The sequence below is a fragment of the Aotus nancymaae genome, unplaced genomic scaffold, assembly GCF_030222135.1.
Source record: "Aotus nancymaae isolate 86718 unplaced genomic scaffold, 86718_ANA_hifiasm-v0.15.2.pri h1tg000102l, whole genome shotgun sequence".
In the NCBI taxonomy this organism is placed as follows: Eukaryota; Metazoa; Chordata; class Mammalia; order Primates; family Aotidae; genus Aotus; species Aotus nancymaae.
Window position 1 is genome coordinate 5,485,687 of NW_026988517.1, and position 27,286 is coordinate 5,512,972.

Here is a 27,286-nt window from a genome sequence, read left to right on the forward strand (position 1 = left end):
GTAGAGCAGTTTCAAGGAAACGTTTCTCCTGAGTTTTAGACGAAGTTTCCTGCTGTTTAGTACGTATGCCGGCATTGGGCTGGAAATACCGGTTTTGGTATTCTGCACAGAAAGGGTTTGCAAACCGCTGAATCCACACGTGAGTTTAACTCTGTCAGTTGAATGCACACATTGACAAGCATTCAGTCAGATACCTCCGTTTTGGTTTTAGAAGCAGATACTTCTCTGTACAGCCTATGGTCCGATTCACTCGGGAATATCCCAACGCAGTTCCTAGAAGAAACGTGTTTCTGACACGCTGAATCTCAACATAGATTCAACTCTCTTAGGTGAACGAACGCACAGCAGAGGAGTATCAAGGAAACGTTTCTCCTGAGCTTCAGACGAAGTTTCCTGCTGTTTCGTACGTAAGCCGGCATTGGGCTGGAAATACCGGTTTCGGGATTCGGCACAGAAATGGTTTGCAAACCGCTGAATCCACAGGTGAGCTTAACTCTGTCAGCTGAATGCACACATTGACAACCATTCAGGTAGATAGCTCCGTTTTGGTTTTAGAAGCAGACATTTCTCTGTACAGCCTATGATCCCATTCACTCGGGAATATCCCAAAGCAGCTCCTAGAAGAAACGTGTTTCTGACTCGCTGAATCTCAACATAGATTCAACTCTCTTAGGTGAACGAGCGCACCGTAGAGCAGTTTCAAGGAAACGTTTCTCCTGAGTTTTAGACGAAGTTTCCTGCTGTTTAGTACGTATGCCGGCATTGGGCTGGAAATACCGGTTTTGGGATTCTGTACAGAAAGGGTTTCCAAACCGCTGAATCCACACGTGAGTTTAACTCTGTCAGTTGAATGCACACATTGACAACCATTCAGTTACATAGCTCCGTTTTGGTTTTAGAAGCAGATATTTCTCTGTACAGCCTATGGTCCGATTCACTCGGGAATATCCCAACACAGCTCCTGGAAGAAACGTGTTTCTGACACGCTGAATCTCAACATAGATTCAACTCTCTTAGGTGAACGAACGCACAGCAGAGGAGTTTCAAGGAAACGTTTCTCCTGAGCTTCAGACGAAGTTTCCTGCTGTTTAGTACGTAAGCCGTCATTGGGCTGGAAAGACCGGTTTCGGGATTCTGCACAGAAATGGTTTGCAAACCGCTGAATCCACACGTGAGTTTAACTCTGTCAGCTGAATGCACACATTGACAACCTTTCAGTTAGATAGCTCCGTTTTGGTTTTAGAAGCAGATATTTCTCTGTACAGCCTATGATCCCATTCACTCGGGAATATCCCAAAGCAGCTCCTAGAAGAAACGTGTTTCTGACTCACTGAATCTCAACATAGATTCAACTCTGTTAGTTGAACGAACGCACAGCAGAGCAGTTTCAAGGAATCGTTTCTCCTGAGTTTTAGACGAAGCTTCCTGCTGTTTAGTATGTATGCCTGCATTGGGCTGGAAATACCGGTTTTGTGATTCTGCACAGAAAGCCTTTGCAAACCGCTGAATCCACACGTGAGTTTAACTCTGTCAGTTGAATGCACAAATTGACAACCATTCAGTTAGATAGCTCCGTTTTGGTTTTAGAAGCAGGTATTTCTCTGTGCAGCCTATGATCCCATTCACTCGGGAATATCCCAACGCAGCTCCTAGAAGAAACGTGTTTCTGACTAGCTGAATCTCAACATAGATTCAACTCTCTTAGGTGAACGAACGCACAGTAGAGCAGTTTCAAGGAAACGTTTCTCCTGAATTTTAGACGAAGTTTCCTGCTGTTTAGTACGTATGCCGGCATTGTGCTGGAAAAACCGGTTTGGGGATTCTGCACAGAAAGGGTTTGCAAACCGCTGAATCCACACGTGAGTTTAACTCTGTCAGTTGAATGCGCACATTGACAACCATTCAGTTAGATAACTCCGTTTTGGTTTTAGAAGCAGATATTTCTCTGTACAGCCTATGGTCCGATTCACTCGGGAATATCCCAACGCAGCTCCTAGAAGAAACGTGTTTCTGACTCGCTGAATCTCAACATAGATTCAACTCTCTTAGGTGAACGAACGCACAGCAGAGGATTCTCAAGGTAACGTTTCTCCTGAGCTTCAGACGAAGTTTCCTGCTGTTTAGTACGTAAGTCGGAATTGGGCTGGAAATACCGGTTTCGGGATTCGGCACAGAAATGGTTTGCAAACCGCTGAATCCACACGTGAGTTTAACTCTGTCAGCTGAATGCACACATTGACAACAATTCAGTTAGATAGCTCCGTTTTGGTTTTAGAAGCAGATATTTCTCTGTACAGCCTATGATCCCATTCACTCGGGAATATCCCAAAGCAGCTCCTAGAAGAAACGTGTTTCTGACTCACTGAATCTCAACATAGATTCAACTCTCTTACGTGAGCGAACGCACAGCAGAGGAGTTTCAAGGAAACGTTTCTCCTGTGTTTTAGACGAAGTCATACTGCTGTATCGTACGTACGCCGGCATTGGGAAGGAAATGCCGTTTTCGGGATTCTGCACAGAAAGTGTTTGCAAACCGCTGAATCCACACGTGAGTTTAACTCTGTCAGTTGAATGCACACATTGACAAGCATTCAGTCAGATACCTCCGTTTTGGTTTTAGAAGCAGATACTTCTCTGTACAGCCTATGGTCCCATTCACTCGGGAATATCCCAACGCAGCTCCTAGAAGAAACGTGTTTCTGACTCGCTGAATCTCAACATATATTCAACTCTCTTAGGTGAACGAGCGCACAGTAGAGCAGTTTCAAGGAAACGTTTCTCCTGAGTTTTAGACGAAGTTTCCTGCTGTTTAGTACGTATGCCGGCATTGGGCTGGAAATACCGGTTTTGGGATTCTGCACAGAAAGGGTTTGCAAACCGCTGAATCCACACGTGAGTTTAACTCTGTCAGTTGAATGCACACATTGACAAGCATTCAGTCAGATACCTCCGTTTTGGTTTTAGAAGCAGATACTTCTCTGTACAGCCTATGGTCCCATTCACTCGGGAATATCCCAACGCAGCTCCTAGAAGAAACGTGTTTCTGACTCGCTGAATCTCAACATAGATTCAACTCTCTTAGGTGAACGAGCGCACAGTAGAGCAGTTTCAAGGAAACGTTTCTCCTGAGTTTTAGCCGAAGTTTCCTGCTGTTTAGTACGTATGCCGGCATTGGGCTGGAAATACCGGTTTTGGTATTCTGCACAGAAAGGGTTTGCAAACCGCTGAATCCACACGTGAGTTTAACTCTGTCAGTTGAATGCACACATTGACAAGCATTCAGTCAGATACCTCCGTGTTGGTTTTAGAAGCAGATACTTCTCTGTACAGCCTATGGTCCGATTCACTCGGGAATATCCCAACGCAGCTCCTAGAAGAAACGTGTTTCTGACACGCTGAATCTCAACATAGATTCAACTGTCTTAGGTCAACGAACGCACAGCAGAGGAGTATCAAGGAAACGTTTCTCCTGAGCTTCAGACGAAGTTTCCTGCTGTTTCGTACGTAAGCCGGCATTGGGCTGGAAATACCGGTTTCGGGATTCGGCACAGAAATGGTTTGCAAACCGCTGAATCCACAGGTGAGCTTAACTCTGTCAGCTGAATGCACACATTGACAACCATTCAGGTAGATAGCTCCGTTTTGGTTTTAGAAGCAGACATTTCTCTGTACAGCCTATGATCCCATTCACTCGGGAATATCCCAAAGCAGCTCCTAGAAGAAACGTGTTTCTGACTCACTGAATCTCAACATAGATTCAACTCTGTTAGTTGAACGAACGCACAGCAGAGCAGTTTCAAGGAATCGTTTCTCCTGAGTTTTAGACGAAGCTTCCTGCTGTTTAGTACGTATGCCTGCATTGGGCTGGAAATACCGGTTTTGTGATTCTGCACAGAAAGCCTTTGCAAACCGCTGAATCCACACGTGAGTTTAACTCTGTCAGTTGAATGCACAAATTGACAACCATTCAGTTAGATAGCTCCTTTTTTTTTTTAGAAGCAGATATTTCTCTGTACAGCCTATGGTCCCATTCACTCGGGAATATCCCAACGCAGCTCCTAGAAGAAACGTGTTTCTGACTCGCTGAATCTCAACATAGATTCAACTCTCTTACGTGAAGGAATGCACAGCAGAGCAGTTTCAAGGATACGTTTCTCCTGAGTTTTTGACGAAGTCATACTGCTGTTTCGTACGTATGCCGGCATTGGGAAGGAAATGCCGGTTTCGGGATTCTGCACAGAATGTGTTTGCAAACCGCTAAATCCACACGTGAGTTTACCTCTGTCAGTTGAATGCACACATTGACAACCATTCAGTTAGATAGCTCCGTTTTGGTTTTAGAAGCAGATATTTCTCTGTGCAGCCTATGGTCCCATTCACTCGGGAATATCCCAACGCAGCTCCTAGAAGAAACGTGTTTCTGACTCGCTGAATCTCAACATAGTTTCAACTCTCTTGGTTGAACGAACGCACAGCAGAGGAGTTTCAAGGAAACGTTTCTCCTGAGTTTTAGACGAAGTTTCCTGCTGTTTAGTACGTATGCCGGCATTGGGCTGGAAATACCGGTTTTGGGATTCTGCACAGAAAGGGTTTGCAAACCGCTGAATCCACACGTGAGTTTAACTCTGTCAGTTGAATGCACACATTCACAACCATTCAGTTAGATAGCTCCGTTTTGGTTTTAGAAGCAGATATTTCTCTGTACAGCCTATGGTCCCATTCACTAGGGAATATCCCAACGTAGCTCCTAGAAGAAACGTGTTTCTGACTCGCTGAATCTCAACATAGATTCAACTCTCTTAGGTGAACGAACGCACAGTAGAGCAGTTTCAAGGAAACGTTTCTCCTGAGTTTTAGACGAAGTTTCCTGCTGTTTAGTACGTATGCCGGCATTGGGCTGGAAATACCGGTTTTGGGATTCTGCACAGAAAGGGTTTGCAAACCGCTGAATCCACACGTGAGTTTAACTCTGTCAGTTGAATGCACACATTGACAACCATTCAGTTAGATAGCTCCGTTTTGGTTTTAGAAGCAGATATTTCTCTGTACAGCCTATGGTCCGATTCACTCGGGAATATCCCAACGCAGCTCCTAGAAGAAACGTGTTTCTGACACGCTGAATCTCAACATAGATTCAACTCTCTTAGGTGAACGATCGCACAGCAGAGGAGTTTCAAGGAAACGTTTCTCCTGAGCTTCAGACGAAGTTTCCTGCTGTTTAGTACGTAAGCCGGCATTGGGCTGGAAATACCGGTTTCGGGATTCTGCACAGAAATGGTTTGCAAACCGCTGAATACACAGGTGAGCTTAACTCTGTCAGCTGAATGCACACATTGACAGCCATTCAGGTAGATAGCTCCGTTTTGGTTTTAGAAGCAGACATTTTTCTGTACAGCTTATGATCCCATTCACTCGGGAATATCCCAAAGCAGCTCCTAGAAGAAACGTGTTTCTGACTCACTGAATCTCAACATAGATTCAACTCTCTTAGGTGAACGAGCGCACAGTAGAGCAGTTTCAAGGAAACGTTTCTCCTGAGTTTTAGACGAAGTTTCCTGCTGTTTAGTACGTATGCCGGCATTGGGCTGGAAATAACGGTTTTGGGATTCTGCACAGAAAGGGTTTGCAAACCGCTGACTCCACACGTGAGTTTAACTCTGTCAGTTGAATGCACACATTGACAACCATTCAGTTAGATAGCTCCGTTTTGGTTTTAGAAGCAGATATTTCTCTGTACAGCCTATGGTCCGATTCACTCGGGAATATCCCAACGCAGCTCCTAGAAGAAACGTGTTTCTGACACGCTGAATCTCAACATAGATTCAACTCTCTTAGGTGAACGAACGCACAGCAGAGGAGTTTCAAGGAAACGTTTCTCCTGAGCTTCAGACGAAGTTTCCTGCTGTTTAGTACGTAAGCCGGCATTGGGCTGGAAATACCGGTTTCGGGATTCTGCACAGAAATGGTTTGCAAACCGCTGAATCCACACGTGAGTTTAACTCTGTCAGCTGAATGCACACATTGACAACCATTCTGTTAGATAGCTCCGTTTTGGTTTTAGAAGCAGATATTTCTCTGTACAGCCTATGATCCCATTCACTCGGGAATATCCCAAAGCAGCTCCTAGAAGAAACGTGTTTCTGACTCACTGAATCTCAACATAGATTCAACTCTCTTAGTTGAACGAACGCACAGCTGAGCAGTTTCAAGGAATCGTTTCTCCTGAGTTTTAGACGAAGCTTCCTGCTGCTTAGTACGTATGCCTGCATTGGGATGGAAATACCGGTTTTGGGATTCTGCACAGAAAGCCTTTACAAACCGCTGAATCCACACGTGGGTTTAACTCTGTCAGTTGAATGCACAAATTGACAACCATTCAGTTAGATAGCTCCTTTTTTTTTTTAGAAGCAGATATTTCTCTGTACAGCCTATGGTCCCATTCACTCGGGAATATCCCAACGCAGCTCCTAGAAGAAACGTGTTTCTGACTCGCTGAATCTCAACATAGATTCAACTCTCTTACGTGAAGGAATGCACAGCAGAGCAGTTTCAAGGATACGTTTCTCCTGAGTATTTGACGAAGTCATACTGCTGTTTCGTACGTATGCCGGCTTTGGGACGGAAATGCCGGTTTCGGGATTCTGCACAGAATGTGTTTGCAAACCGCTGAATCCACACGTGGGTTTACCTCTGTCAGTTGAATGCACACATTGACAGCCATTCAGTTAGATAGCTCCGTTTTGGTTTTAGAAGCAGATATTTCTCTGTGCAGCCTATGGTCCCATTCACTCGGGAATATCCCAACGCAGCTCCTAGAAGAAACGTGTTTCTGACTCGCTGAATCTCAACATAGATTCAACTCTCTTAGGTGAACGAGCGCACAGTAGAGCAGTTTCAAGGAAACGTTTCTCCTGAGTTTTAGACGAAGTTTCCTGCTGTTTAGTACGTATGCCGGCATTGGGCTGGAAATACCGGTTTTGGTATTCTGCACAGAAAGGGTTTGCAAACCGCTGAATCCACACGTGAGTTTAACTCTGTCAGTTGAATGCACACATTGACAACCATTCAGTTAGATAGCTCCGTTTTGGTTTTAGAAGCAGATATTTCTCTGTACAGCCTATGGTCCGATTCACTCGGGAATATCCCAACGCAGCTCCTAGAAGAAACGTGTTTCTGACACGCTGAATCTCAACATAGATTCAACTCTCTTAGGTGAACGATCGCACAGCAGAGGAGTTTCAAGGAAACGTTTCTCCTGAGCTTCAGACGAAGTTTCCTGCTGTTTAGTACGTAAGCCGGCATTGGGCTGGAAATACCGGTTTCGGGATTCTGCACAGAAATGGTTTGCAAACCGCTGAATACACAGGTGAGCTTAACTCTGTCAGCTGAATGCACACATTGACAGCCATTCAGGTAGATAGCTCCGTTTTGGTTTTAGAAGCAGACATTTTTCTGTACAGCTTATGATCCCATTCACTCGGGAATATCCCAAAGCAGCTCCTAGAAGAAACGTGTTTCTGACTCACTGAATCTCAACATAGATTCAACTCTCTTAGGTGAACGAGCGCACAGTAGAGCAGTTTCAAGGAAACGTTTCTCCTGAGTTTTAGACGAAGTTTCCTGCTGTTTAGTACGTATGCCGGCATTGGGCTGGAAATAACGGTTTTGGGATTCTGCACAGAAAGGGTTTGCAAACCGCTGACTCCACACGTGAGTTTAACTCTGTCAGTTGAATGCACACATTGACAACCATTCAGTTAGATAGCTCCGTTTTGGTTTTAGAAGCAGATATTTCTCTGTACAGCCTATGGTCCGATTCACTCGGGAATATCCCAACGCAGCTCCTAGAAGAAACGTGTTTCTGACACGCCGAATCTCAACATAGATTCAACTCTCTTAGGTGAACGAACGCACAGCAGAGGAGTTTCAAGGAAACGTTTCTCCTGAGCTTCAGACGAAGTTTCCTGCTGTTTAGTACGTAAGCCGGCATTGGGCTGGAAATACCGGTTTCGGGATTCTGCACAGAAATGGTTTGCAAACCGCTGAATCCACACGTGAGTTTAACTCTGTCAGCTGAATGCACACATTGACAACCATTCTGTTAGATAGCTCCGTTTTGGTTTTAGAAGCAGATATTTCTCTGTACAGCCTATGATCCCATTCACTCGGGAATATCCCAAAGCAGCTCCTAGAAGAAACGTGTTTCTGACTCACTGAATCTCAACATAGATTCAACTCTCTTAGTTGAACGAACGCACAGCTGAGCAGTTTCAAGGAATCGTTTCTCCTGAGTTTTAGACGAAGCTTCCTGCTGCTTAGTACGTATGCCTGCATTGGGATGGAAATACCGGTTTTGGGATTCTGCACAGAAAGCCTTTACAAACCGCTGAATCCACACGTGAGTTTAACTCTGTCAGTTGAATGCACAAATTGACAACCATTCAGTTAGATAGCTCCTTTTTTTTTTTAGAAGCAGATATTTCTCTGTACAGCCTATGGTCCCATTCACTCGGGAATATCCCAACGCAGCTCCTAGAAGAAACGTGTTTCTGACTCGCTGAATCTCAACATAGATTCAACTCTCTTACGTGAAGGAATGCACAGCAGAGCAGTTTCAAGGATACGTTTCTCCTGAGTATTTGACGAAGTCATACTGCTGTTTCGTACGTATGCCGGCTTTGGGAAGGAAATGCCGGTTTCGGGATTCTGCACAGAATGTGTTTGCAAACCGCTGAATCCACACGTGGGTTTACCTCTGTCAGTTGAATGCACACATTGACAGCCATTCAGTTAGATAGCTCCGTTTTGGTTTTAGAAGCAGATATTTCTCTGTGCAGCCTATGGTCCCATTCACTCGGGAATATCCCAACGCAGCTCCTAGAAGAAACGTGTTTCTGACTCGCTGAATCTCAACATAGATTCAACTCTCTTAGGTGAACGAGCGCACAGTAGAGCAGTTTCAAGGAAACGTTTCTCCTGAGTTTTAGACGAAGTTTCCTGCTGTTTAGTACGTATGCCGGCATTGGGCTGGAAATACCGGTTTTGGTATTCTGCACAGAAAGGGTTTGCAAACCGCTGAATCCACACGTGAGTTTAACTCTGTCAGTTGAATGCACACATTGACAACCATTCAGTTAGATAGCTCCGTTTTGGTTTTAGAAGCAGATATTTCTCTGTACAGCCTATGGTCCGATTCACTCGGGAATATCCCAACGCAGCTCCTAGAAGAAACGTGTTTCTGACACGCTGAATCTCAACATAGATTCAACTCTCTTAGGTGAACGAACGCACAGCAGAGGAGTTTCAAGGAAACGTTTCTCTTGAGCTTCAGACGAAGTTTCCTGCTGTTTCGTACGTAAGCCGGCATTGGGCTGGAAATACCGGTTTCGGGATTCGGCACAGAAATGGTTTGCAAACCGCTGAATCCACAGGTGAGCTTAACTCTGTCAGCTGAATGCACACATTGACAACCATTCAGGTAGATAGCTCCGTTTTGGTTTTAGAAGCAGACATTTCTCTGTACAGCCTATGATCCCATTCACTCGGGAATATCCCAAAGCAGCTCCTAGAAGAAACGTGTTTCTGACTCGCTGAATCTCAACATAGATTCAACTCTCTTAGGTGAACGAGCGCACCGTAGAGCAGTTTCAAGGAAACGTTTCTCCTGAGTTTTAGACGAAGTTTCCTGCTGTTTAGTACGTATGCCGGCATTGGGCTGGAAATACCGGTTTTGGGATTCTGTACAGAAAGGGTTTCCAAACCGCTGAATCCACACGTGAGTTTAACTCTGTCAGTTGAATGCACACATTGACAACCATTCAGTTAGATAGCTCCGTTTTGGTTTTAGAAGCAGATATTTCTCTGTACAGCCTATGGTCCGATTCACTCGGGAATATCCCAACACAGCTCCTAGAAGAAACGTGTTTCTGACACGCTGAATCTCAACATAGATTCAACTCTCTTAGGTGAACGAACGCACAGCAGAGGAGTTTCAAGGAAACGTTTCTCCTGAGCTTCAGACGAAGTTTCCTGCTGTTTAGTACGTAAGCCGTCATTGGGCTGGAAAGACCGGTTTCGGGATTCTGCACAGAAATGGTTTGCAAACCGCTGAATCCACACGTGAGTTTAACTCTGTCAGCTGAATGCACACATTGACAACCTTTCAGTTAGATAGCTCCGTTTTGGTTTTAGAAGCAGATATTTCTCTGTACAGCCTATGATCCCATTCACTCGGGAATATCCCAAAGCAGCTCCTAGAAGAAACGTGTTTCTGACTCACTGAATCTCAACATAGATTCAACTCTGTTAGTTGAACGAACGCACAGCAGAGCAGTTTCAAGGAATCGTTTCTCCTGAGTTTTAGACGAAGCTTCCTGCTGTTTAGTACGTATGCCTGCATTGGGCTGGAAATACCGGTTTTGTGATTCTGCACAGAAAGCCTTTGCAAACCGCTGAATCCACACGTGAGTTTAACTCTGTCAGTTGAATGCACAAATTGACAACCATTCAGTTAGATAGCTCCGTTTTGGTTTTAGAAGCAGATATTTCTCTGTGCAGCCTATGGTCCCTTTCACTCGGGAATATCCCAACGCAGCTCCTAGAAGAAACGTGTTTCTGACTCGCTGAATCTCAACATAGATTCAACTCTCTTAGGTGAACGAACGCACAGTAGAGCAGTTTCAAGGAAACGTTTCTCCTGAATTTTAGACGAAGTTTCCTGCTGTTTAGTACGTATGCCGGCATTGTGCTGGAAATACCGGTTTGGGGATTCTGCACAGAAAGGGTTTGCAAACCGCTGAATCCACACGTGAGTTTAACTCTGTCAGTTGAATGCACACATTGACAACCATTCAGTTAGATAACTCCGTTTTGGTTTTAGAAGCAGATATTTCTCTGTACAGCCTATGGTCCGATTCACTCGGGAATATCCCAACGCAGCTCCTAGAAGAAACGTGTTTCTGACTCGCTGAATCTCAACATAGATTCAACTCTCTTAGGTGAACGAACGCACAGCAGAGGAGTCTCAAGGTAACGTTTCTCCTGAGCTTCAGACGAAGTTTCCTGCTGTTTAGTACGTAAGTCGGAATTGGGCTGGAAATACCGGTTTCGGGATTCGGCACAGAAATGGTTTGCAAACCGCTGAATCCACACGTGAGTTTAACTCTGTCAGCTGAATGCACACATTGACAACAATTCAGTTAGATAGCTCCGTTTTGGTTTTAGAAGCAGATATTTCTCTGTACAGCCTATGATCCCATTCACTCGGGAATATCCCAAAGCAGCTCCTAGAAGAAACGTGTTTCTGACTCACTGAATCTCAACATAGATTCAACTCTCTTACGTGAGCGAATGCACAGCAGAGGAGTTTCAAGGAAACGTTTCTCCTGTGTTTTAGACGAAGTCATACTGCTGTATCGTACGTACGCCGGCATTGGGAAGGAAATGCCGTTTTCGGGATTCTGCACAGAAAGTGTTTGCAAACCGCTGAATCCACACGTGAGTTTAACTCTGTCAGTTGAATGCACACATTGACAAGCATTCAGTCAGATACCTCCGTTTTGGTTTTAGAAGCAGATACTTCTCTGTACAGCCTATGGTCCCATTCACTCGGGAATATCCCAACGCAGCTCCTAGAAGAAACGTGTTTCTGACTCGCTGAATCTCAACATATATTCAACTCTCTTAGGTGAACGAGCGCACAGTAGAGCAGTTTCAAGGAAACGTTTCTCCTGAGTTTTAGACGAAGTTTCCTGCTGTTTAGTACGTATGCCGGCATTGGGCTGGAAATACCGGTTTTGGGATTCTGCACAGAAAGGGTTTGCAAACCGCTGAATCCACACGTGAGTTTAACTCTGTCAGTTGAATGCACACATTGACAAGCATTCAGTCAGATACCTCCGTTTTGGTTTTAGAAGCAGATACTTCTCTGTACAGCCTATGGTCCCATTCACTCGGGAATATCCCAACGCAGCTCCTAGAAGAAACGTGTTTCTGACTCGCTGAATCTCAACATAGATTCAACTCTCTTAGGTGAACGAGCGCACAGTAGAGCAGTTTCAAGGAAACGTTTCTCCTGAGTTTTAGCCGAAGTTTCCTGCTGTTTAGTACGTATGCCGGCATTGGGCTGGAAATACCGGTTTTGGTATTCTGCACAGAAAGGGTTTGCAAACCGCTGAATCCACACGTGAGTTTAACTCTGTCAGTTGAATGCACACATTGACAAGCATTCAGTCAGATACCTCCGTGTTGGTTTTAGAAGCAGATACTTCTCTGTACAGCCTATGGTCCGATTCACTCGGGAATATCCCAACGCAGCTCCTAGAAGAAACGTGTTTCTGACACGCTGAATCTCAACATAGATTCAACTGTCTTAGGTCAACGAACGCACAGCAGAGGAGTATCAAGGAAACGTTTCTCCTGAGCTTCAGACGAAGTTTCCTGCTGTTTCGTACGTAAGCCGGCATTGGGCTGGAAATACCGGTTTCGGGATTCGGCACAGAAATGGTTTGCAAACCGCTGAATCCACAGGTGAGCTTAACTCTGTCAGCTGAATGCACACATTGACAACCATTCAGGTAGATAGCTCCGTTTTGGTTTTAGAAGCAGACATTTCTCTGTACAGCCTATGATCCCATTCACTCGGGAATATCCCAAAGCAGCTCCTAGAAGAAACGTGTTTCTGACTCACTGAATCTCAACATAGATTCAACTCTGTTAGTTGAACGAACGCACAGCAGAGCAGTTTCAAGGAATCGTTTCTCCTGAGTTTTAGACGAAGCTTCCTGCTGTTTAGTACGTATGCCTGCATTGGGCTGGAAATACCGGTTTTGTGATTCTGCACAGAAAGCCTTTGCAAACCGCTGAATCCACACGTGAGTTTAACTCTGTCAGTTGAATGCACAAATTGACAACCATTCAGTTAGATAGCTCCTTTTTTTTTTTAGAAGCAGATATTTCTCTGTACAGCCTATGGTCCCATTCACTCGGGAATATCCCAACGCAGCTCCTAGAAGAAACGTGTTTCTGACTCGCTGAATCTCAACATAGATTCAACTCTCTTACGTGAAGGAATGCACAGCAGAGCAGTTTCAAGGATACGTTTCTCCTGAGTTTTTGACGAAGTCATACTGCTGTTTCGTACGTATGCCGGCATTGGGAAGGAAATGCCGGTTTCGGGATTCTGCACAGAATGTGTTTGCAAACCGCTAAATCCACACGTGAGTTTACCTCTGTCAGTTGAATGCACACATTGACAACCATTCAGTTAGATAGCTCCGTTTTGGTTTTAGAAGCAGATATTTCTCTGTGCAGCCTATGGTCCCATTCACTCGGGAATATCCCAACGCAGCTCCTAGAAGAAACGTGTTTCTGACTCGCTGAATCTCAACATAGTTTCAACTCTCTTGGTTGAACGAACGCACAGCAGAGGAGTTTCAAGGAAACGTTTCTCCTGAGTTTTAGACGAAGTTTCCTGCTGTTTAGTACGTATGCCGGCATTGGGCTGGAAATACCGGTTTTGGGATTCTGCACAGAAAGGGTTTGCAAACCGCTGAATCCACCCGTGAGTTTAACTCTGTCAGTTGAATGCACACATTCACAACCATTCAGTTAGATAGCTCCGTTTTGGTTTTAGAAGCAGATATTTCTCTGTACAGCCTATGGTCCCATTCACTAGGGAATATCCCAACGTAGCTCCTAGAAGAAACGTGTTTCTGACTCGCTGAATCTCAACATAGATTCAACTCTCTTACGTGAACGAATGCACAGCAGAGCAGTTTCAAGGAAACGTTTCTCCTGAGTTTTTGACGAAGTCATACTGCTGTTTCGTACGTATGCCGGCATTGGGAAGGAAATGCCGGTTTCGGGATTCTGCACAGAATGTGTTTGCAAACCGCTGAATCCACACGTGAGTTTACCTCTGTCAGTTGAATGCACACATTGACAACCATTCAGTTAGATAGCTCCGTTTGGTTTTAGAAGCAGATATTTCTCTATGCAGCCTATGGTCCCATATACTCGGGAATATCCCAACGCAGCTCCTAGAAGAAACGTGTTTCTGACTCGCTGAATCTCAACATAGATTCAACTCTCTTAGGTGAACGAACGCACAGTAGAGCAGTTTCAAGGAAACGTTTCTCCTGAGTTTTAGACGAAGTTTCCTGCTGTTTAGTACGTATGCCGGCATTGGGCTGGAAATACCGGTTTTGGGATTCTGCACAGAAAGGGTTTGCAAACCGCTGAATCCACACGTGAGTTTAACTCTGTCAGTTGAATGCACACATTGACAACCATTCAGTTAGATAGCTCCGTTTTGGTTTTAGAAGCAGATATTTCTCTGTACATCCTATGGTCCGATTCACTCGGGAATATCCCAACGCAGCTCCTAGAAGAAACGTGTTTCTGACACGCTGAATCTCAACATAGATTCAACTCTCTTAGGTGAACGATCGCACAGCAGAGGAGTTTCAAGGAAACGTTTCTCCTGAGCTTCAGACGAAGTTTCCTGCTGTTTAGTACGTAAGCCGGCATTGGGCTGGAAATACCGGTTTCGGGATTCTGCACAGAAATGGTTTGCAAACCGCTGAATACACAGGTGAGCTTAACTCTGTCAGCTGAATGCACACATTGACAGCCATTCAGGTAGATAGCTCCGTTTTGGTTTTAGAAGCAGACATTTTTCTGTACAGCTTATGATCCCATTCACTCGGGAATATCCCAAAGCAGCTCCTAGAAGAAACGTGTTTCTGACTCACTGAATCTCAACATAGATTCAACTCTCTTAGGTGAACGAGCGCACAGTAGAGCAGTTTCAAGGAAACGTTTCTCCTGAGTTTTAGACGAAGTTTCCTGCTGTTTAGTACGTATGCCGGCATTGGGCTGGAAATAACGGTTTTGGGATTCTGCACAGAAAGGGTTTGCAAACCGCTGACTCCACACGTGAGTTTAACTCTGTCAGTTGAATGCACACATTGACAACCATTCAGTTAGATAGCTCCGTTTTGGTTTTAGAAGCAGATATTTCTCTGTACAGCCTATGGTCCGATTCACTCGGGAATATCCCAACGCAGCTCCTAGAAGAAACGTGTTTCTGACACGCTGAATCTCAACATAGATTCAACTCTCTTAGGTGAACGAACGCACAGCAGAGGAGTTTCAAGGAAACGTTTCTCCTGAGCTTCAGACGAAGTTTCCTGCTGTTTAGTACGTAAGCCGGCATTGGGCTGGAAATACCGGTTTCGGGATTCTGCACAGAAATGGTTTGCAAACCGCTGAATCCACACGTGAGTTTAACTCTGTCAGCTGAATGCACACATTGACAACCATTCTGTTAGATAGCTCCGTTTTGGTTTTAGAAGCAGATATTTCTCTGTACAGCCTATGATCCCATTCACTCGGGAATATCCCAAAGCAGCTCCTAGAAGAAACGTGTTTCTGACTCACTGAATCTCAACATAGATTCAACTCTCTTAGTTGAACGAACGCACAGCTGAGCAGTTTCAAGGAATCGTTTCTCCTGAGTTTTAGACGAAGCTTCCTGCTGCTTAGTACGTATGCCTGCATTGGGATGGAAATACCGGTTTTGGGATTCTGCACAGAAAGCCTTTACAAACCGCTGAATCCACACGTGAGTTTAACTCTGTCAGTTGAATGCACAAATTGACAACCATTCAGTTAGATAGCTCCGTTTTGGTTTTAGAAGCAGATATTTCTCTGTGCAGCCTATGGTCCCTTTCACTCGGGAATATCCCAACGCAGCTCCTAGAAGAAACGTGTTTCTGACTCGCTGAATCTCAACATAGATTCAACTCTCTTAGGTGAACGAACGCACAGTAGAGCAGTTTCAAGGAAACGTTTCTCCTGAATTTTAGACGAAGTTTCCTGCTGTTTAGTACGTATGCCGGCATTGTGCTGGAAATACCGGTTTGGGGATTCTGCACAGAAAGGGTTTGCAAACCGCTGAATCCACACGTGAGTTTAACTCTGTCAGTTGAATGCACACATTGACAACCATTCAGTTAGATAACTCCGTTTTGGTTTTAGAAGCAGATATTTCTCTGTACAGCCTATGGTCCGATTCACTCGGGAATATCCCAACGCAGCTCCTAGAAGAAACGTGTTTCTGACTCGCTGAATCTCAACATAGATTCAACTCTCTTAGGTGAACGAACGCACAGCAGAGGAGTCTCAAGGTAACGTTTCTCCTGAGCTTCAGACGAAGTTTCCTGCTGTTTAGTACGTAAGTCGGAATTGGGCTGGAAATACCGGTTTCGGGATTCGGCACAGAAATGGTTTGCAAACCGCTGAATCCACACGTGAGTTTAACTCTGTCAGCTGAATGCACACATTGACAACAATTCAGTTAGATAGCTCCGTTTTGGTTTTAGAAGCAGATATTTCTCTGTACAGCCTATGATCCCATTCACTCGGGAATATCCCAAAGCAGCTCCTAGAAGAAACGTGTTTCTGACTCACTGAATCTCAACATAGATTCAACTCTCTTACGTGAGCGAACGCACAGCAGAGGAGTTTCAAGGAAACGTTTCTCCTGTGTTTTAGACGAAGTCATACTGCTGTATCGTACGTACGCCGGCATTGGGAAGGAAATGCCGTTTTCGGGATTCTGCACAGAAAGTGTTTGCAAACCGCTGAATCCACACGTGAGTTTAACTCTGTCAGTTGAATGCACACATTGACAAGCATTCAGTCAGATACCTCCGTTTTGGTTTTAGAAGCAGATACTTCTCTGTACAGCCTATGGTCCCATTCACTCGGGAATATCCCAACGCAGCTCCTAGAAGAAACGTGTTTCTGACTCGCTGAATCTCAACATATATTCAACTCTCTTAGGTGAACGAGCGCACAGTAGAGCAGTTTCAAGGAAACGTTTCTCCTGAGTTTTAGACGAAGTTTCCTGCTGTTTAGTACGTATGCCGGCATTGGGCTGGAAATACCGGTTTTGGGATTCTGCACAGAAAGGGTTTGCAAACCGCTGAATCCACACGTGAGTTTAACTCTGTCAGTTGAATGCACACATTGACAAGCATTCAGTCAGATACCTCCGTTTTGGTTTTAGAAGCAGATACTTCTCTGTACAGCCTATGGTCCCATTCACTCGGGAATATCCCAACGCAGCTCCTAGAAGAAACGTGTTTCTGACTCGCTGAATCTCAACATAGATTCAACTCTCTTAGGTGAACGAGCGCACAGTAGAGCAGTTTCAAGGAAACGTTTCTCCTGAGTTTTAGCCGAAGTTTCCTGCTGTTTAGTACGTATGCCGGCATTGGGCTGGAAATACCGGTTTTGGTATTCTGCACAGAAAGGGTTTGCAAACCGCTGAATCCACACGTGAGTTTAACTCTGTCAGTTGAATGCACACATTGACAAGCATTCAGTCAGATACCTCCGTGTTGGTTTTAGAAGCAGATACTTCTCTGTACAGCCTATGGTCCGATTCACTCGGGAATATCCCAACGCAGCTCCTAGAAGAAACGTGTTTCTGACACGCTGAATCTCAACATAGATTCAACTGTCTTAGGTCAACGAACGCACAGCAGAGGAGTATCAAGGAAACGTTTCTCCTGAGCTTCAGACGAAGTTTCCTGCTGTTTCGTACGTAAGCCGGCATTGGGCTGGAAATACCGGTTTCGGGATTCGGCACAGAAATGGTTTGCAAACCGCTGAATCCACAGGTGAGCTTAACTCTGTCAGCTGAATGCACACATTGACAACCATTCAGGTAGATAGCTCCGTTTTGGTTTTAGAAGCAGACATTTCTCTGTACAGCCTATGATCCCATTCACTCGGGAATATCCCAAAGCAGCTCCTAGAAGAAACGTGTTTCTGACTCGCTGAATCTCAACATAGATTCAACTCTCTTAGGTGAACGAGCGCACCGTAGAGCAGTTTCAAGGAAACGTTTCTCCTGAGTTTTAGACGAAGTTTCCTGCTGTTTAGTACGTATGCCGGCATTGGGCTGGAAATACCGGTTTTGGGATTCTGTACAGAAAGGGTTTCCAAACCGCTGAATCCACACGTGAGTTTAACTCTGTCAGTTGAATGCACACATTGACAACCATTCAGTTAGATAGCTCCGTTTTGGTTTTAGAAGCAGATATTTCTCTGTACAGCCTATGGTCCGATTCACTCGGGAATATCCCAACACAGCTCCTAGAAGAAACGTGTTTCTGACACGCTGAATCTCAACATAGATTCAACTCTCTTAGGTGAACGAACGCACAGCAGAGGAGTTTCAAGGAAACGTTTCTCCTGAGCTTCAGACGAAGTTTCCTGCTGTTTAGTACGTAAGCCGTCATTGGGCTGGAAAGACCGGTTTCGGGATTCTGCACAGAAATGGTTTGCAAACCGCTGAATCCACACGTGAGTTTAACTCTGTCAGCTGAATGCACACATTGACAACCTTTCAGTTAGATAGCTCCGTTTTGGTTTTAGAAGCAGATATTTCTCTGTACAGCCTATGATCCCATTCACTCGGGAATATCCCAAAGCAGCTCCTAGAAGAAACGTGTTTCTGACTCACTGAATCTCAACATAGATTCAACTCTGTTAGTTGAACGAACGCACAGCAGAGCAGTTTCAAGGAATCGTTTCTCCTGAGTTTTAGACGAAGCTTCCTGCTGTTTAGTACGTATGCCTGCATTGGGCTGGAAATACCGGTTTTGTGATTCTGCACAGAAAGCCTTTGCAAACCGCTGAATCCACACGTGAGTTTAACTCTGTCAGTTGAATGCACAAATTGACAACCATTCAGTTAGATAGCTCCGTTTTGGTTTTAGAAGCAGATATTTCTCTGTGCAGCCTATGGTCCCTTTCACTCGGGAATATCCCAACGCAGCTCCTAGAAGAAACGTGTTTCTGACTCGCTGAATCTCAACATAGATTCAACTCTCTTAGGTGAACGAACGCACAGTAGAGCAGTTTCAAGGAAACGTTTCTCCTGAATTTTAGACGAAGTTTCCTGCTGTTTAGTACGTATGCCGGCATTGTGCTGGAAATACCGGTTTGGGGATTCTGCACAGAAAGGGTTTGCAAACCGCTGAATCCACACGTGAGTTTAACTCTGTCAGTTGAATGCACACATTGACAACCATTCAGTTAGATAACTCCGTTTTGGTTTTAGAAGCAGATATTTCTCTGTACAGCCTATGGTCCGATTCACTCGGGAATATCCCAACGCAGCTCCTAGAAGAAACGTGTTTCTGACTCGCTGAATCTCAACATAGATTCAACTCTCTTAGGTGAACGAACGCACAGCAGAGGAGTCTCAAGGTAACGTTTCTCCTGAGCTTCAGACGAAGTTTCCTGCTGTTTAGTACGTAAGTCGGAATTGGGCTGGAAATACCGGTTTCGGGATTCGGCACAGAAATGGTTTGCAAACCGCTGAATCCACACGTGAGTTTAACTCTGTCAGCTGAATGCACACATTGACAACAATTCAGTTAGATAGCTCCGTTTTGGTTTTAGAAGCAGATATTTCTCTGTACAGCCTATGATCCCATTCACTCGGGAATATCCCAAAGCAGCTCCTAGAAGAAACGTGTTTCTGACTCACTGAATCTCAACATAGATTCAACTCTCTTACGTGAGCGAATGCACAGCAGAGGAGTTTCAAGGAAACGTTTCTCCTGTGTTTTAGACGAAGTCATACTGCTGTATCGTACGTACGCCGGCATTGGGAAGGAAATGCCGTTTTCGGGATTCTGCACAGAAAGTGTTTGCAAACCGCTGAATCCACACGTGAGTTTAACTCTGTCAGTTGAATGCACACATTGACAAGCATTCAGTCAGATACCTCCGTTTTGGTTTTAGAAGCAGATACTTCTCTGTACAGCCTATGGTCCCATTCACTCGGGAATATCCCAACGCAGCTCCTAGAAGAAACGTGTTTCTGACTCGCTGAATCTCAACATATATTCAACTCTCTTAGGTGAACGAGCGCACAGTAGAGCAGTTTCAAGGAAACGTTTCTCCTGAGTTTTAGACGAAGTTTCCTGCTGTTTAGTACGTATGCCGGCATTGGGCTGGAAATACCGGTTTTGGGATTCTGCACAGAAAGGGTTTGCAAACCGCTGAATCCACACGTGAGTTTAACTCTGTCAGTTGAATGCACACATTGACAAGCATTCAGTCAGATACCTCCGTTTTGGTTTTAGAAGCAGATACTTCTCTGTACAGCCTATGGTCCCATTCACTCGGGAATATCCCAACGCAGCTCCTAGAAGAAACGTGTTTCTGACTCGCTGAATCTCAACATAGATTCAACTCTCTTAGGTGAACGAGCGCACAGTAGAGCAGTTTCAAGGAAACGTTTCTCCTGAGTTTTAGCCGAAGTTTCCTGCTGTTTAGTACGTATGCCGGCATTGGGCTGGAAATACCGGTTTTGGTATTCTGCACAGAAAGGGTTTGCAAACCGCTGAATCCACACGTGAGTTTAACTCTGTCAGTTGAATGCACACATTGACAAGCATTCAGTCAGATACCTCCGTGTTGGTTTTAGAAGCAGATACTTCTCTGTACAGCCTATGGTCCGATTCACTCGGGAATATCCCAACGCAGCTCCTAGAAGAAACGTGTTTCTGACACGCTGAATCTCAACATAGATTCAACTGTCTTAGGTCAACGAACGCACAGCAGAGGAGTATCAAGGAAACGTTTCTCCTGAGCTTCAGACGAAGTTTCCTGCTGTTTCGTACGTAAGCCGGCATTGGGCTGGAAATACCGGTTTCGGGATTCGGCACAGAAATGGTTTGCAAACCGCTGAATCCACAGGTGAGCTTAACTCTGTCAGCTGAATGCACACATTGACAACCATTCAGGTAGATAGCTCCGTTTTGGTTTTAGAAGCAGACATTTCTCTGTACAGCCTATGATCCCATTCACTCGGGAATATCCCAAAGCAGCTCCTAGAAGAAACGTGTTTCTGACTCACTGAATCTCAACATAGATTCAACTCTGTTAGTTGAACGAACGCACAGCAGAGCAGTTTCAAGGAATCGTTTCTCCTGAGTTTTAGACGAAGCTTCCTGCTGTTTAGTACGTATGCCTGCATTGGGCTGGAAATACCGGTTTTGTGATTCTGCACAGAAAGCCTTTGCAAACCGCTGAATCCACACGTGAGTTTAACTCTGTCAGTTGAATGCACAAATTGACAACCATTCAGTTAGATAGCTCCTTTTTTTTTTTAGAAGCAGATATTTCTCTGTACAGCCTATGGTCCCATTCACTCGGGAATATCCCAACGCAGCTCCTAGAAGAAACGTGTTTCTGACTCGCTGAATCTCAACATAGATTCAACTCTCTTACGTGAAGGAATGCACAGCAGAGCAGTTTCAAGGATACGTTTCTCCTGAGTTTTTGACGAAGTCATACTGCTGTTTCGTACGTATGCCGGCATTGGGAAGGAAATGCCGGTTTCGGGATTCTGCACAGAATGTGTTTGCAAACCGCTAAATCCACACGTGAGTTTACCTCTGTCAGTTGAATGCACACATTGACAACCATTCAGTTAGATAGCTCCGTTTTGGTTTTAGAAGCAGATATTTCTCTGTGCAGCCTATGGTCCCATTCACTCGGGAATATCCCAACGCAGCTCCTAGAAGAAACGTGTTTCTGACTCGCTGAATCTCAACATAGTTTCAACTCTCTTGGTTGAACGAACGCACAGCAGAGGAGTTTCAAGGAAACGTTTCTCCTGAGTTTTAGACGAAGTTTCCTGCTGTTTAGTACGTATGCCGGCATTGGGCTGGAAATACCGGTTTTGGGATTCTGCACAGAAAGGGTTTGCAAACCGCTGAATCCACCCGTGAGTTTAACTCTGTCAGTTGAATGCACACATTCACAACCATTCAGTTAGATAGCTCCGTTTTGGTTTTAGAAGCAGATATTTCTCTGTACAGCCTATGGTCCCATTCACTAGGGAATATCCCAACGTAGCTCCTAGAAGAAACGTGTTTCTGACTCGCTGAATCTCAACATAGATTCAACTCTCTTACGTGAACGAATGCACAGCAGAGCAGTTTCAAGGAAACGTTTCTCCTGAGTTTTTGACGAAGTCATACTGCTGTTTCGTACGTATGCCGGCATTGGGAAGGAAATGCCGGTTTCGGGATTCTGCACAGAATGTGTTTGCAAACCGCTGAATCCACACGTGAGTTTACCTCTGTCAGTTGAATGCACACATTGACAACCATTCAGTTAGATAGCTCCGTTTGGTTTTAGAAGCAGATATTTCTCTATGCAGCCTATGGTCCCATATACTCGGGAATATCCCAACGCAGCTCCTAGAAGAAACGTGTTTCTGACTCGCTGAATCTCAACATAGATTCAACTCTCTTAGGTGAACGAACGCACAGTAGAGCAGTTTCAAGGAAACGTTTCTCCTGAGTTTTAGACGAAGTTTCCTGCTGTTTAGTACGTATGCCGGCATTGGGCTGGAAATACCGGTTTTGGGATTCTGCACAGAAAGGGTTTGCAAACCGCTGAATCCACACGTGAGTTTAACTCTGTCAGTTGAATGCACACATTGACAACCATTCAGTTAGATAGCTCCGTTTTGGTTTTAGAAGCAGATATTTCTCTGTACATCCTATGGTCCGATTCACTCGGGAATATCCCAACGCAGCTCCTAGAAGAAACGTGTTTCTGACACGCTGAATCTCAACATAGATTCAACTCTCTTAGGTGAACGATCGCACAGCAGAGGAGTTTCAAGGAAACGTTTCTCCTGAGCTTCAGACGAAGTTTCCTGCTGTTTAGTACGTAAGCCGGCATTGGGCTGGAAATACCGGTTTCGGGATTCTGCACAGAAATGGTTTGCAAACCGCTGAATACACAGGTGAGCTTAACTCTGTCAGCTGAATGCACACATTGACAGCCATTCAGGTAGATAGCTCCGTTTTGGTTTTAGAAGCAGACATTTTTCTGTACAGCTTATGATCCCATTCACTCGGGAATATCCCAAAGCAGCTCCTAGAAGAAACGTGTTTCTGACTCACTGAATCTCAACATAGATTCAACTCTCTTAGGTGAACGAGCGCACAGTAGAGCAGTTTCAAGGAAACGTTTCTCCTGAGTTTTAGACGAAGTTTCCTGCTGTTTAGTACGTATGCCGGCATTGGGCTGGAAATAACGGTTTTGGGATTCTGCACAGAAAGGGTTTGCAAACCGCTGACTCCACACGTGAGTTTAACTCTGTCAGTTGAATGCACACATTGACAACCATTCAGTTAGATAGCTCCGTTTTGGTTTTAGAAGCAGATATTTCTCTGTACAGCCTATGGTCCGATTCACTCGGGAATATCCCAACGCAGCTCCTAGAAGAAACGTGTTTCTGACACGCTGAATCTCAACATAGATTCAACTCTCTTAGGTGAACGAACGCACAGCAGAGGAGTTTCAAGGAAACGTTTCTCCTGAGCTTCAGACGAAGTTTCCTGCTGTTTAGTACGTAAGCCGGCATTGGGCTGGAAATACCGGTTTCGGGATTCTGCACAGAAATGGTTTGCAAACCGCTGAATCCACACGTGAGTTTAACTCTGTCAGCTGAATGCACACATTGACAACCATTCTGTTAGATAGCTCCGTTTTGGTTTTAGAAGCAGATATTTCTCTGTACAGCCTATGATCCCATTCACTCGGGAATATCCCAAAGCAGCTCCTAGAAGAAACGTGTTTCTGACTCACTGAATCTCAACATAGATTCAACTCTCTTAGTTGAACGAACGCACAGCTGAGCAGTTTCAAGGAATCGTTTCTCCTGAGTTTTAGACGAAGCTTCCTGCTGCTTAGTACGTATGCCTGCATTGGGATGGAAATACCGGTTTTGGGATTCTGCACAGAAAGCCTTTACAAACCGCTGAATCCACACGTGAGTTTAACTCTGTCAGTTGAATGCACAAATTGACAACCATTCAGTTAGATAGCTCCGTTTTGGTTTTAGAAGCAGATATTTCTCTGTGCAGCCTATGGTCCCTTTCACTCGGGAATATCCCAACGCAGCTCCTAGAAGAAACGTGTTTCTGACTCGCTGAATCTCAACATAGATTCAACTCTCTTAGGTGAACGAACGCACAGTAGAGCAGTTTCAAGGAAACGTTTCTCCTGAATTTTAGACGAAGTTTCCTGCTGTTTAGTACGTATGCCGGCATTGTGCTGGAAATACCGGTTTGGGGATTCTGCACAGAAAGGGTTTGCAAACCGCTGAATCCACACGTGAGTTTAACTCTGTCAGTTGAATGCACACATTGACAACCATTCAGTTAGATAACTCCGTTTTGGTTTTAGAAGCAGATATTTCTCTGTACAGCCTATGGTCCGATTCACTCGGGAATATCCCAACGCAGCTCCTAGAAGAAACGTGTTTCTGACTCGCTGAATCTCAACATAGATTCAACTCTCTTAGGTGAACGAACGCACAGCAGAGGAGTCTCAAGGTAACGTTTCTCCTGAGCTTCAGACGAAGTTTCCTGCTGTTTAGTACGTAAGTCGGAATTGGGCTGGAAATACCGGTTTCGGGATTCGGCACAGAAATGGTTTGCAAACCGCTGAATCCACACGTGAGTTTAACTCTGTCAGCTGAATGCACACATTGACAACAATTCAGTTAGATAGCTCCGTTTTGGTTTTAGAAGCAGATATTTCTCTGTACAGCCTATGATCCCATTCACTCGGGAATATCCCAAAGCAGCTCCTAGAAGAAACGTGTTTCTGACTCACTGAATCTCAACATAGATTCAACTCTCTTACGTGAGCGAACGCACAGCAGAGGAGTTTCAAGGAAACGTTTCTCCTGTGTTTTAGACGAAGTCATACTGCTGTATCGTACGTACGCCGGCATTGGGAAGGAAATGCCGTTTTCGGGATTCTGCACAGAAAGTGTTTGCAAACCGCTGAATCCACACGTGAGTTTAACTCTGTCAGTTGAATGCACACATTGACAAGCATTCAGTCAGATACCTCCGTTTTGGTTTTAGAAGCAGATACTTCTCTGTACAGCCTATGGTCCCATTCACTCGGGAATATCCCAACGCAGCTCCTAGAAGAAACGTGTTTCTGACTCGCTGAATCTCAACATATATTCAACTCTCTTAGGTGAACGAGCGCACAGTAGAGCAGTTTCAAGGAAACGTTTCTCCTGAGTTTTAGACGAAGTTTCCTGCTGTTTAGTACGTATGCCGGCATTGGGCTGGAAATACCGGTTTTGGGATTCTGCACAGAAAGGGTTTGCAAACCGCTGAATCCACACGTGAGTTTAACTCTGTCAGTTGAATGCACACATTGACAAGCATTCAGTCAGATACCTCCGTTTTGGTTTTAGAAGCAGATACTTCTCTGTACAGCCTATGGTCCCATTCACTCGGGAATATCCCAACGCAGCTCCTAGAAGAAACGTGTTTCTGACTCGCTGAATCTCAACATAGATTCAACTCTCTTAGGTGAACGAGCGCACAGTAGAGCAGTTTCAAGGAAACGTTTCTCCTGAGTTTTAGCCGAAGTTTCCTGCTGTTTAGTACGTATGCCGGCATTGGGCTGGAAATACCGGTTTTGGTATTCTGCACAGAAAGGGTTTGCAAACCGCTGAATCCACACGTGAGTTTAACTCTGTCAGTTGAATGCACACATTGACAAGCATTCAGTCAGATACCTCCGTGTTGGTTTTAGAAGCAGATACTTCTCTGTACAGCCTATGGTCCGATTCACTCGGGAATATCCCAACGCAGCTCCTAGAAGAAACGTGTTTCTGACACGCTGAATCTCAACATAGATTCAACTGTCTTAGGTCAACGAACGCACAGCAGAGGAGTATCAAGGAAACGTTTCTCCTGAGCTTCAGACGAAGTTTCCTGCTGTTTCGTACGTAAGCCGGCATTGGGCTGGAAATACCGGTTTCGGGATTCGGCACAGAAATGGTTTGCAAACCGCTGAATCCACAGGTGAGCTTAACTCTGTCAGCTGAATGCACACATTGACAACCATTCAGGTAGATAGCTCCGTTTTGGTTTTAGAAGCAGACATTTCTCTGTACAGCCTATGATCCCATTCACTCGGGAATATCCCAAAGCAGCTCCTAGAAGAAACGTGTTTCTGACTCACTGAATCTCAACATAGATTCAACTCTGTTAGTTGAACGAACGCACAGCAGAGCAGTTTCAAGGAATCGTTTCTCCTGAGTTTTAGACGAAGCTTCCTGCTGTTTAGTACGTATGCCTGCATTGGGCTGGAAATACCGGTTTTGTGATTCTGCACAGAAAGCCTTTGCAAACCGCTGAATCCACACGTGAGTTTAACTCTGTCAGTTGAATGCACAAATTGACAACCATTCAGTTAGATAGCTCCTTTTTTTTTTTAGAAGCAGATATTTCTCTGTACAGCCTATGGTCCCATTCACTCGGGAATATCCCAACGCAGCTCCTAGAAGAAACGTGTTTCTGACTCGCTGAATCTCAACATAGATTCAACTCTCTTACGTGAAGGAATGCACAGCAGAGCAGTTTCAAGGATACGTTTCTCCTGAGTTTTTGACGAAGTCATACTGCTGTTTCGTACGTATGCCGGCATTGGGAAGGAAATGCCGGTTTCGGGATTCTGCACAGAATGTGTTTGCAAACCGCTAAATCCACACGTGAGTTTACCTCTGTCAGTTGAATGCACACATTGACAACCATTCAGTTAGATAGCTCCGTTTTGGTTTTAGAAGCAGATATTTCTCTGTGCAGCCTATGGTCCCATTCACTCGGGAATATCCCAACGCAGCTCCTAGAAGAAACGTGTTTCTGACTCGCTGAATCTCAACATAGTTTCAACTCTCTTGGTTGAACGAACGCACAGCAGAGGAGTTTCAAGGAAACGTTTCTCCTGAGTTTTAGACGAAGTTTCCTGCTGTTTAGTACGTATGCCGGCATTGGGCTGGAAATACCGGTTTTGGGATTCTGCACAGAAAGGGTTTGCAAACCGCTGAATCCACACGTGAGTTTAACTCTGTCAGTTGAATGCACACATTCACAACCATTCAGTTAGATAGCTCCGTTTTGGTTTTAGAAGCAGATATTTCTCTGTACAGCCTATGGTCCCATTCACTAGGGAATATCCCAACGTAGCTCCTAGAAGAAACGTGTTTCTGACTCGCTGAATCTCAACATAGATTCAACTCTCTTACGTGAACGAATGCACAGCAGAGCAGTTTCAAGGAAACGTTTCTCCTGAGTTTTTGACGAAGTCATACTGCTGTTTCGTACGTATGCCGGCATTGGGAAGGAAATGCCGGTTTCGG